Source organism: Scleropages formosus, chromosome 8 (assembly GCF_900964775.1).
Source record: "Scleropages formosus chromosome 8, fSclFor1.1, whole genome shotgun sequence".
Taxonomy (NCBI): domain Eukaryota; kingdom Metazoa; phylum Chordata; class Actinopteri; order Osteoglossiformes; family Osteoglossidae; genus Scleropages; species Scleropages formosus.
This window is the reverse complement of record NC_041813.1, coordinates 7,785,253-7,798,890: the sequence shown is the minus strand read 5'-3', so window position 1 is coordinate 7,798,890 and position 13,638 is coordinate 7,785,253.

The window sequence follows — 13,638 nt, the reverse complement described above, 5'->3', positions numbered from 1 at the left end:
GCAGGAGAGCCCAGCCCTCGCGCCGCTGGAGGCGAGCCAAATCGACCGAGACTTGCGTCAGATTCGCAAATGAATCATTATTAATAATTATTTCATGAAGCGAAGATGGACAAGAGCAAAACACTATGAAATTTTCGCGTCAACGCGACTCTCCTGTCGTGTAGGGTCATTCGTGCACCACTAAGCACAATAAAAAAAACCTCCTACACTTTGTACCGAGCTCTTAGTACCTCAGGGTTGACGTATTTATTCCATCTTCACCACTTAATTTACTTTCTGACATCTTGTTCCACCTTCCAAAAGCTAAATGTCACCTGTAATTTAACCGATTTAAATTGGCCTAACTGAACAGCCCGCGTTAATTCCGCGTCAGACTGACTTCCGTCTCTTCTCACCTAATCCATTAATTTACTTTAATTAATCTAAATGACACACTTCTCCGGGCAATTTGTGAAACATCAAAAGGGCCTTTCAGTTTGGTGAGAAGCTCAGGAAAGTAATGTCTTTTTTTTAAAAAAAAAAAAAAAAAAAAAAAACACATCATATTTACCTATATAAAAATATTCTGCCCCCTCGGAGTTTAGGTTTTCTAAAAAATAATTTTTTTTGTTTTGTTTTATTAAATATAGATTAATATAAAGGTTTCTATAAATTGTTTCAGTCCTGTTTTCAAGTAAATCTTGACAGTTTTAGGCAAGACAATGAGGCAGAACCGTGACGCTCGGCCTTACCTTATACCGCACAGTTTGTTTGCAAAATGTCATAGTTAGCTGGACTCTAAAGTGTAAAACGCTGTTTCTTTCTCAGTGTTTGTTCCAAGCTGTGCCCCGCTTTAGAAGGAAGCATCTGTTAAATGACTAAATCAGTCAATGTAAATGGTGGAAATTGAAAACAAAGTGGTTGCGTTCCTCTTTTTAGAAGACGTAGCTTGGTCCAGGATATGAGCCTCCATTGCGGTGGTCTGTTGGACTCTTGGACCGATGCAACGCACTGGGAATATGACAGATCCAGGCGTGGACCCCATCCAGGCCTGGCAGATGCTGACATCTGGTCCTGACACGACTGTAAGTAGTATTAGTCTTACATTGAGCCACTTTAAGCCCCACCCCAACCAGGTCATATCTGCTTAAATTTGTTGATTTGTTGCCTCCCTGGCAGTGGTCTCTGTTCTAATTTTGGAGTCCGTGGGCAGGGTGAAGCTGTTATTCAACGTCTTCTCCCCGCCTGACCCGCGTTAAAATATAGCGCTTTTACCAAACCACTTCTCTAAAACTAGGAGCCTGCACGTACCGCTTCTGGTGTTCCCGTGTCGAGCGTGACTGGCGTGCAGTACACCATGACCAGTGTCAACGCCAGGTTTTCTCAGAGTGATCGCACCTTGGCTCATTCTTGTACAGCCAAGAGCTATCTGTGCTCACAAGCCAAAAGCATTCATATGTACCTAGGTGTTTGTCATTCCATGTGATGCACACTCCCGTACTGAGCATCCTAAGAGTAGTACTGATGTTCGCTTGGGAGCTCATGGACAGTCAGAATACCAGAGCACTTGGTGCAGGGAGATGGGTCATCTTTGAAAGGCATGTCCTTCCCTGGTTAGCTGAGAGTAATGGCTTCAGATACGGGACTGAGTGTGCCAGATAAGCAGCATGTGGATCGTGGGGCTCGCGTGAATAGCAAAAACAAGAAGAAGCTACAGCGCATGATGGGGACAGCTGGTAGCGTAGCAATTATTGCTGCTGCTGCTGCCGCCTTTGGACCCAAAGGGTGCAGCTTCCAGTTGCACCTCCAGCTGTAGCACCCTTGAGCAAGGTACTAACCCTAAATTGCTCCAGTAAAGTTACCCAGCTGTAAAATTACCCAACCGCAAGTAACTGTCTATCGGGCATGATAGTTACTTCTATGGAAGTGTAGAACAGTCCACATTCTGTTTTCATCCCTCCTCCCAGTGTCACAGCAGTGGACACATGTATTGTAATTGGAATGTAAGACCAAATTATTCTGAGTTGTCTATGGCTGGAAATGTCTACATGTCAGCAGGGGACTTTATTTCAACTGCATCTGTGGAAGATATCAAATATTCAGGATAAAGCAGAAGGTTTGGTACATGGAGTCTTTGTTCATGTAGAATATGTGGGACAACTGGTTCTGTTGTGGTAAGAGCTACTGCCTTCAGACCCAAAGATAGCAGGTTTGATTCCCACCTCTGGTTGTAGCACCCTTGAGTGTGGTATTTGCCAAAATTGTTCCAGTTTTTAAAAAAAAAAAAAAAAATCCAGCTGTATAAATGGGTAAATAATTGTAAGTACCTTAACAGTGTAAGTCACTTTGGAGAAAAGCGTCAGCTAAATGAATGAATGTTACTGATGTCAGCTTTACATACTGATTATCTTTCTGCCAAAGGAAGGGGCCTGTAGGACCTGTTTCCAAGTACCTTCACATGCACATTCTCTTAATTATAATAAAGATTTTCAACTGAAAGGTAAGCTACAGCATTTAAGTGAGCAGAATTCTGCAACCTGGTCAAGGAAACACTACAGTTTGTGTGGGTTGGGTGATGCCCATGATTCTCACCTCATCATTGGTGAGAACAGCAGAGGTTAGAGAGATCCTGCCTAGGCTCACGACTCATATTTATGTGTTCTGTAACCTCAACCTGAGATCTCCATTTTTGTAATGGTTGTCTGCTCCCTGTCTGACTCTGCCTACAAGGAAGGGGGTCAACCATCAGGTACAGGGATTATGTTCCTTTGTTGGCATCTGAATGGCCTGCCTTACTGCAATCAAAAAAATTGAAACTGAGATCAGTTCGGTGTTGCAATCAACTGGTATATTCCCCCAACTGAATCATATATGAAAGACCTATATGTTGTAGTTTACATGAAGGTTGCAGGTATTAAAAAGTAAAAATGCAAAGATGATTCCAGACAGCTTCACTGATTTCATTTTAGCAGGCATGGTACCTCATACCTATCATTCTGTGATGCTAAATTTGATCCTCTGTCTGTATTTCTAGAATATTCCATGTGTCATTCCAGCAGCACGGAGGGTAGATGTTAAATTTATTTTAGAGCAACGTCATAATCCATGATGTAAAGGGCAAGGACCACATAGTGCTGAATGGCGATTCCAAGGTTGGAAAGGCAAAGACCAAATAGTCAAATTACAGTCCCGATCACAAGTCCTGTGTAGTTAGAAAGCGTGAGTACACAGATTATGTTTTTTGTAAACACCCAAAATGAGCATACTCTGAAAGCAGAGAATGAATGAAGTCTTTGGAATTATTTTTGTTTCAATGAAAATCACTTTAATTGTTGCTTCTTGGTGGGGGTGCGGTGGCCCAGTGGGTTGACCCGGGTCCTGCTCTCCGGTAGGTCTGGGGTTCGAGGCCTGCCTGGGGTGCCTTGCGATGGACTGGTGTCCTGTCCTGGGTGTGTCCCCCCTCTCCCTCCAGCCTTATGCCCTGAGTTGCTGGGTTAGAATCTGGTTCCCTGTGACCCTGTATGGGACAAGCGGTTCAGAAAGTGTGTGTGTGTGTGTGTGTGTGGGGGGGGGGGCTTCTTGGTTTAGTTACCTGTTTTTTTTCCCCCTTAAACAGTTGCTTTGCCACCAAGAAAATGTACATTCATCTCTGTAAGGGATGTTGTAACATACTACTATATACAGTACCTTTGTAAAAGTTGTTCCTGTCCTTATTTTGATGCAAATCAGTGAATCTTTCTGTACTCTGGTGACTGGTTTTAATAATTTTAACAAATATTTCATCCTAAAGAACAAAAATACACGCAATCAATATCTCAAAATGTCATTTAAAACACAGCTCTGCTTGAGTACATGAATAATTCTTCTTTAGTGTTTAATAATTCTTGGGCCACAAGCATTGAAATGGCATTTTTAATCATTCAGCATTTGTGCAAGGGACCATAGTGTAATTTAACTTTCAGCTAATGAATCATAAAATAGCAGTCAGATGAATGCTGTTATCACTTTTTCTCCTTCTGTCCAGATAATTCAATGTCATTGCTAGTTCCGTGGATTGTATTGCATTTTATATATTTAGTGGGATATCAGGGCCATTGAACCCCCCCACCTCCATCCTCAGGCCTTTAGGGCATTTGTATTCCCGGCATGGAGCCAGTTTAATAAACTGGCAATATTAAAGTCGTGATCCACAGTCTCGTGTCCACAATTAATCAACCCCTCAAGAATACACATAGGGAAGTGCTTCTTTTGTGGGGGGGGGACACATGGTGCATCAAATTTCAGTCAAATGAACACTCAGCTGTTTTCCCCAGCAACCCTGTGGGCTTTGCAGAACCATGCATGTAAAAGTGGAAGGTCTTGCATGGTACTGTTTTCTTAAACATATATTATGGATTTTTCTTTTTTTTTTTTTCTCCCCCTGAGAAAGTGTTGTTTGCTTTGAAATACTGTGTATGCAGCCTCAAAGACTACAATCTCACCCTTTGTTTCTGAGTCATGACTGACACTGTTAATATTATTTTAAGTACATTTGCCATTTGAAATGGGTTGGTTCTGTTTTATTGGGACAGGATTATGATAATATTTCTAAATAAGAACACAGTAATATGACATTTACTGCTCTGCTACAGTTAATTTTATCTTTAAGCTAAAAATATAATGGTGGGGAAAAAATCTCCTTTGTTTGGTTACTCTTTGGCTGTCTGTGTTTTCAAGAAATGTCAAGAAAGAAAGTAGCATGATGTTCGGCACTACGGGAGGTAAACTGCACCGGCGCATTGTGGGTGGCATCTTGGAACAGTGCACCATAGAAATTGTATGACCATAACTTTTCTTCCTCTCAAATTAAATCAATGAAACTGAGGGCAGGAGGTCAGTGGACAATTTCATTTTCATCCAGTAGCCCAAGCCCACAATCAGATGCATGTGCACACAAACAGAAAACTGTAGTCTATTTAATACAGACGGACTTCTAAGGCCGTGTCTTATATATTATTGCCCTTAAATGCACTAACAGGTGGCAGGATTCTTTTTCTTTTATACATGAACATGTAGTATTGAGACTCTCTTACAAGTTAAAAAGCCAGTCAAAATAAATTGGACAAATTTTGGGAGGAGCTCTACGGATGAGTAATACAAATGGTAATTTTTACAGGCACAGAAGAGCAAAGCCCTGTGATGGACAAGTTATACATAATAGGAAAACAATCATCGTTTTTTTTTTTTTTTAAAGTATCTATCTTATAGCAGCGACAGGGTGGACAGAAATTGATCGTGCAAGTTTTTATGCTAATCTGCATAGGGGATTAATCACGCCACCTAACCATGATTAATGTTGTAAAATATGTGTTTGATACAGACAAAGCATATCCCCCTATGCACAGATGGGTTGCGTTTGACATCGGAGTCTCCAGGAGACGCTTTGCAATCTCGCATCTGACATCACAAGAGATTCCTTGGAGATGCCCAATATCATTACTTCCTTAGAATACTGTTCATGTCTGATATCACTAGTTGCTTAGTATAAATGTTTCTGTTTGCCCTGCTTCAGTACCTCGCTCCTCTCTTGCTTAGCTCTGACATTCACAAGCAGTCTTTCAGTGTATTCATTAAACTCTGCAGCTGAGTTCACTGTCAATCCTTGCTTTAGAATAACGTATCACCCAGGAAGCAATCTTGGTAACAGCTTAACAACAATGTGCCTAGTGTCACTGTACCCCCGGTATCTTCCGGTGCTGTGCTACGTCCCAATAAGCAACTCCTGGTCTGGAATGCTGCGAGGTCCTGTTGCCACTGATGCTGTCAGCAGCATATGTTCCCCAAAGTGATTCTGTGAATGGCAAATGAATTGGAGGCTGTCTGGGTTGCTCAGTCTCACCGAAGGTTGTATGGGGCGCTCTGCCAGGCTCAGCTTCACTTCTAATTGCTTGTCCGTTACAAATCATCTGGGAGCTGTGCGCACACAGAAAGAGGGTATTCCAAGCAGAGCGCTCAATATGTCGGTAAACCTATTGTAATTACACTAAAGTATACTTTATCTTAGTATTAATGAATTTTAGCAAGTTTTTTTTTTCTGTTAAATATATGTATTTCTAATCTGTTTTGAAACCAAAGTCAGTGTGACTCAAAGGGAGATATGTGCAGAGCTCCTCATTATGAAATTTTGTTTTTATTTTTCTGGTATAAATAATTGGCATAGTTTGGCTCTTTGGAGGAACCCAGTTGCCAAACAGATGTTGTCTTTCAGTTGTCATTTTGCATTAATTTCTTCACACTTCCCACTTCTAAAGCTTTGGGAAAGCTTCCGAGACTGTAGGATTATGGTCATCGATTGCTTCATGAAACCGCTCAGCGCATGGCTGAACTGCACTTCTTTAAAATAAAGAAGTTTGCTTCAAGCTGTGATAACCTGCCAGATTTGCACTCTTTGGGTGGCATAAGCCATTTCCCGCAGTGGGGACAGTGGCTTTTCTTGAACTGGCTAACATTAATGGATTTACCTGTCTTTGGGGATCTGAGCAACCAATCTTCTTTGCACTTTCTAACTTGATTGGTTGTGTGAAGGATCAGCGTGTAGGTGGCCAGCTGAGGCTTGTGTGGTGACGCTCACTGTGGCTTGACAGAGGTCCTGGGATGTGTCACTGGGAGGATGTTGGTTTGAATCCAGCACACGGCTTTCTCCCGCTGGAGGACAGTGGACCGACGCCTACAACGTGAAGTGATTAAATTTACAAAGATTACGGTGGTGTTTGGAACCTTTTCTCCCTACTGCTGGAAGGGGAAAACTATATTAAGTCATGAAAACTCCTGCCAAGAATATCTGGCATATCACCACCGTGCCTTCAGCTGTACATGATACTAATGCTGAATATGTAGAAAACGATCAATTTTATATTTACGTAACTAATATTACGTAACTTCCATGCTGTATACTACTGCATAAAATTTTTCCCTTCTCCTCTACAGATCTCAAAGCAGCTGTTGCCTTTACTAAACAGAAGAGATACATTTTGTCCATATTCCACTGCATTGTTCTCTTCTCATGGGAGGTGTTTTCTATTTTATTGCCCTTCTCAAGGGCATAACTCAGTCACACTTGTACTGTAGTAATACTCATTCTGACTGCTGTCTTGCCGCATTGTGTCGCTTGCTGCTTTCAATGTTAGGTTTGCGTACTAAGCGGTTTACATCTATTTACCATTTTTGCAACTGTGTAATTTTATTAGTTTTTTTTTTTTTTTTTTTTTTACAGAAGCAATTCAGTGTAAGTACTTCGCTGTAGGGTACTGCATCAGGAGCAGGGATTCAAACCTGGGTCCTTCCATGGAAAGGTGACAGTCTAACCCTGTGGTACCTGCTGCTTGCTATGCAGTATCCTGTACATGCTCCTGTGATTTTTTTTTTTTTTTTTGTGTAAGGGTGGTTCTGTGCTGCTGTGGGCTTGTGAACAGTGGCACAGTAATCAGTTACAGAACTGTACACTGTTGGATTAGTGTGCAGTGGCCTTTTCCAGAGACCAGATTGGGTACGGTGAGCCACAGAGGGGATTTCCAGGTAATCATCTAATCATAAACCCATCAAATAATCACAGATTGACTCATTAGATACTGCAGGCCAGGTCCTGGGATACCTAAAAAAGATGGCAGTTCAGATTAACCACTTGACAGAAACAGACTGATAGAAATCAGTGGCCAGAAGTTAAGCAAATGAACTGTGACACCTCCAGCCTCGTCAGGCCTTCATGATTTTAGTCTAATTTTAGAAACTACACTTTCCTCTAGCTGCAAAGCTTGAGGAACCCAGCTTTTTCAAATGGGGTGTAAACACAGTACAAATTTAAACATGGGACATATTACAAGGGACTGATCCAGCGCAACCCCCTTGAGTCCCACACATTTAAGACAGTTTTATAAAAAATGAGAAATATCTAGCTGTGTTGCAGGTACTGTTCTCCTATTAGCTTTTATATTGCAGTGAAGAAAAGCCATTTTGTGCAGCGCTCTGTCACTTTGGGCATACATTTAGTATGATGTAATGATGGTGAGCTCCAAGTATTTTTAATATGAGCTTCAGAGGGAGTATTATAGATCATTCAAAGGTGGGAAAAATAGCAATTTTAGACAATGATAGATTTATAACCTTCTACTCTAGAGTCAGAACACACACACACACACTTTCAGAACCGCTTGTCCCATACGGGGTCACGGGGAACCAGAGCCTACCCGGTAACACAGGGCATAAGGCCAGAGGGGGAGGGGACACACCCAGGACGGGACGCCAGTCCGTCGCAAGGCACCCCAAGCGGGACTCGAACCCCAGATCCACCAGAGAGCAGGACTGTGGTCCAACCCACTGCGCCACCACACCCCTGGTGAGTCAAAACAAAAAAAAAGGAAAATAGAAATTGTAAAAAATTAAAGGATCCACAAAGGGATCAAGGTTTTTTGGGAAAACTCAGGCAATAGGAAATTAAATGAGAGCGGAAAAAGCTAGTAGCAGCAGCACCGGCATCCAAGAACACAGTACCACTTTTTTTTTCCTCTTTTAGAACACACACACACATTTTCAGAACCGCTTGTCCCTTACGGGGTCACAGGGAACCGGAGCCTACCCGGCAACACAGGGCGTAAGGCCGGAGGGGGAAGGGGAGACACCCAGGACGGGACACCAGTCCGCCGCAAGGCACCCCAAGCGGGACTTGAACCCCAGACCCACCGGAGAGCAGGACTGCGGTCCAACCCACTGCGCCACCGCACCCCCGATTCTTTTAGAACATGGAGCATTAACAAACTTGGTTACATGGAATTTGAGTGAGAGGGTTCCAATGACTGGGAAGCAGGCTAATATTTACTGTATGTTTATATTTAAGACCAAGGTCAGCAGCATGTTTATCAATCATCACATGTGGATATTTGGAATTATACCAAATTTTCTAGTTATGCGGTATTCAGTGTAAAATCATTTTGCCACAAAAGTTTCATCTACGCTCTTGAGAAACAAAAAAAAGTATTGGTAAGACACAGATATTTCCAGCCTGTTATGAAAGCACAGAAGGGTTCTCACATGTCCCTTAAAGACCTATGGAAATGGGCAGTTGATTCAACCGATACTTATGTACTTGCTTGTTTACTTATTTGCATAATTTAATTTCATTTGATTTCTCCTTAATTTCTCAATGGAGTGATTATCTGGCAGAAAACTGTTCATGTCTTGAAAAATGCCATCAACTTCATTGTAGCTGAAATGCAGAATACTAATATAAAATTGTACTATCCAGCTATTATTCCTTGTGTGAAGAAATGCATGCCCTTTTCATTGGACTTGAAAACATGCAGACATAATTAAGACAGAATCTGAAAATTTTTTATCCTAATGTAAATATGCTAAAAAAAGTCAGCTAAACAATATGAGGGATATGGGGACAGCTGGTACTGTAGTGTTTAGAGCTACTGCCTGTGGGTCCAAAGGTTGTAGGTTCAATCCCCACCTCTGGCTGTAGTACCCTTTAGGTACTTACCCTAAATTGCTCTAGTAAAATTACCCAGCTGTATAAATTGGTATGTAATTGTAACCCTCACACTGTAAGTAGCTTTGGAGAAAAGTGTCAGCTAAATGAATAATTGTGAAAGTAAACAGCTTCACTGAGGAAAATATCTTTAAGAACTCAGTGTAGTTGAACCTTTAACTGATACCTCTGGCTTCAATAAAAATTAAGGTCTGTGTGTGAAATTCAGATTCTTTATCTTAAATCCTTTACATGTATTTACCACAGTCTATTTTTTGTAATAACAAAACAGTCATGTTAATTCCCCCCAGCTGAAGGAATTCTCAGATGTTTTTGGGTTTCATTTTGTTGTACCAAGATTATGTAACAAGATGGATAAAGAGAATACAGAACTTGAATCTGAATAAGAAACTGTCAAATGGGAAATCAAGATATGTGCATTGAAGATGTCTTTGCTGAAGTTGGTTTCTGTGTAAAATGCACTGAAACACCATGTGCAAGACAAACCCTTCAATTCCTCTGAAGTCTTGTATTTTTTCAAACACAGAAATCCTGCTGAGCATTTCACTGACCACACCTGTCACAATAGCTCCAGGACAAGGCTGTTTTTCCAGCATAAACTTAATTAGGAAAAAAGACTATTTGAAGAAATGTCACAGAGTTAGTCTTCAATCACAACTATTTTGGACTGTACACATTTGACTGAAGGTCCAGAAAGATGCATTTCAGGCATTTTTTTTTTACTTATTCTTTTAGGTACTAGTTTACTTTGGACAGCTGATTTCATAGTTTTAGTGCTGCTGTCTTTGGACCAAAAGGTTGAAATCCTACCTCTTAGCTGGGGTACCCTTGAGCAAGATTCTTACCCTAAATTGCTCCAGTGAAATTACCCAGATGTGTAAATTGGCAAATAATTGTAAATATCTTAACATTGTAAGGGGAGGGTGCTGTGGTGCAGCTGGTTTGGCCAGGTCCCGCTCTCTGGCAGGTCTGGGGTTCGAGTCCTGCTTGGGATGCATTGCAGTGGACTGGCATTCCATCCTGGGTGTGTCCCCTCCCCTTCCAGTCTTGCGCCCTGTGTTGCCAGCTTAGGCTCTGGCTCACCGTGGCCCTGCTCGGGACAAGCAGTTTTAGACTCTGTCTGTGTGTCCTTTGTTGCATTATACTATCATTGACTGGTGTCATTTAATATTTTTAAGCAGATGCTAATTCCACTATATTATAATGTGTTTACATGCTAACATTTATGTAAACCGCACTTAATCATGAAATGCTCATTTCAACTGTTGTGCTTTTTTGGAATTCCTTATTTAGCAATGACATCCATCCTTAGATGTCTATGTAAAGTACTAATCTCTGTGGTACTTGAAACAGACAACAGTATATTTCTATTTGATTCCGTCTTATTTAGACTTCAGATGCTGTCCTGGTATATGATGAGCACCAGGTAATCAGATGAACACTGTGCATGTGGGCTTAATTAATTTGTTGCTGCAGAACATGCCTCCACATCTGCTCAATGAACTCGGTGTAACCATTTTAAAAGAGTCACCCATGCATCTCTTGCCAGCTGAAACAATTGTGCTTCTCCTTTTTCCTAATCTAAATGTAACCTAGCAACAACTCGCCACCCAGATGCCATGCAGGATGAATTTGTAAACCTTTTTCCATCATTGTAGGTGCACAAACTCAAGCTAAGCTCGCCAGCGTTATATTTCTTGATGTGCCTGATGAGTTCTAATGCTCTTGCAGCATTATGACAACTAGGCATTTGGATATTTTTGGCTTTTTGTTAACTTCTTTAAATGGGAAAAAAACTTATTTAATACCAACAGCTGCCAGAAAGATGGAAAAATAAATCAGATTGTCTGGAGGTTGCTAAATGCCTAATGCAATTCAATTTGGTGTAGATTAGGTGGATTTTCCATTTTACATCTAAAATAGCCAGTCCCAATGTGCCCAAGGAAGATAAGCTTGCAGTGATATTTATCCAGAGTCACAGGGGCTTCTGGGTGAAAATACTTAATGTTACACTATATCAAGCATTATATTATACTGCCAATTTCCCCTTAGAGAAAATTGACACTTGTGATGAATTCTGAAGAAGAATATAGCTTCAACAGGATATTCATCACTGCACCTGCAGTTTTTCTCTCTTAAAGGTCTCATTTAGCAGGTTCATATTGATAAAAGCTGGGGGGATCTGGTAGCCTAGTGGTTTGAGCTGTTGCTTTACAACCTGAAGGTCCTGCATTCAAATCCTGCTTCTGTTGTGGTACCCTGGAGCATGGTACTTACCGCAATTACTCCAGAAACTTTTCCCTAATGTGTTTTTAAGTAATTTGTTCTGTAAAGCCCTAACATTGTGAGTCACCTAGGGGAAAAACATCAGCTAAATAATGTTTATTTACTTGTAGTCGGTGTGTTTGTACTTGACATGGTCATGTTTAGCGCCCCAGAGCCAACTTGTTCCCAGTTTTCGTTTATTGCTTTCTCTTTTTCCATTAAGGTTGTTTTTTTTTTTTTTTTTTTTTTTTTTTGGTCCTGAATCTCAAGTATATTATGCTGTTGGTATCAGCCTTAAAATATGAATAACAATGAGTAGTGTTGCCATTGAATGGGTTAGGTGCCATGGTTTCCATTCTGAGAATGGGAGTGGTGTGGAACTGACTGATCTAATGCAGAAAGTGTGAGATTTTGAGGTTCTCTCCCCCACTATGTAAAACATCCTGCAAGTACTTAGATGAGCAGTTTTCCTAGACATGTTAAAATGGGTATAGACATAATGTTTCAGACGTGGGTGTGTCATGGATTTTTTTTTTCTCTCTCTCTGATGGCAGTGAGGGGATGCGGTGGCGCAGTGGGTTGGACCGCAGTCCTGCTCTTTGGTGGGTCTGGGGTTCGAGTCCCGCTTGGGGTGCCTTGCGACGGACTGGCGTCCCGTCCTGGGTGTGTCCCCTTCCCCCTCCGGCCTTACGCCCTGTGTTGCCGGGTAGGCTCCGGTTTCCCGTGACCCCGTGAGGGACAAGTGGTTCTGAAAATGTGTGTGTGATGGCAGTGAACAATTTTCATTATTATGTTCTTCCCCTGCCTGTAGAATGAGAACAGTTGTGCAATTAATTGCTACTGCTACCTGTTTTCTTCATGTGTTTTTCTGTTGAATAGGGTTCTATTTTATTAGTGGTTTTCCATACAGTTTGTTAAATTATTATTTTTAAATCCTCTCAAGTTGAGGTCAACTCTTGGCGAATACATAGAGTGCTTCCAGAAATGTCTGTCCTCCTCTTGTGTTCGTAGTAAGGAATGTGTTCATTGTTGCTCCTTTTCTTGTTCTTCCTACTTTCCCGCCATTATAGTTTTTTAAGTGAAGCCCATCATCATATGATGTGTCCAAAGTATCACAACCTCAGTCTCAAATTTTTTGTTTCTACTGACATTTCTGGCCTGACTTAATCCAATGTCCATCAGTTAGCTTTTTCTGTTTGTTTTCCTGGTTGTTTGTGGTATCCTTAATCCTTATCCTTTATCCCTTTTTTTTCCCAGTTTTCACATCCATATAGTGTTACAAACAATACGAATAAGCAAACAACTCTGAACTTCATTTTTGTGGATGCATATATACATTTGAGGACCTTTTCTAGATCTTTGATTGCACCTCTGCAAACTGCTCTTCTTTGGCACATCTCTGGGCTGCTTTATCACTTGTTGATTATTGATTGCAAGATACAGAAGTTTTCAATGCCTTTTATATATTAACTATCAAAAAAAGGTTTTATGCAGTTCCAGTCACCTTAAAATCAGTCGTTGGCTATAATTCAGATGTTGAATAACTGTCAACGAATCCAAATTACTGTCGCTTATTGCGTTGTACCTAGATGCATATATTTTTACAATGAAGTCTACTCTATTGTGGTTTTTTTTTTTTTTTTATTGATGTAAGAGACTGACCGCTGAAAATATCCAACAGCAACCCATTTAAATGAGGTCTTGTCCAAAATGATAATTTTTCATTCTTTTTATGTCAAACTTCACTTGGTTCACAGATTTCATCTTTCGACCATTATATTTTCTTTGCGTATTATCTTTTCAGTATCTGAATGTCTAAGAGGTCTTAATCCAGCCATATCATAAACACCAGTAGTATTTGGAATGAT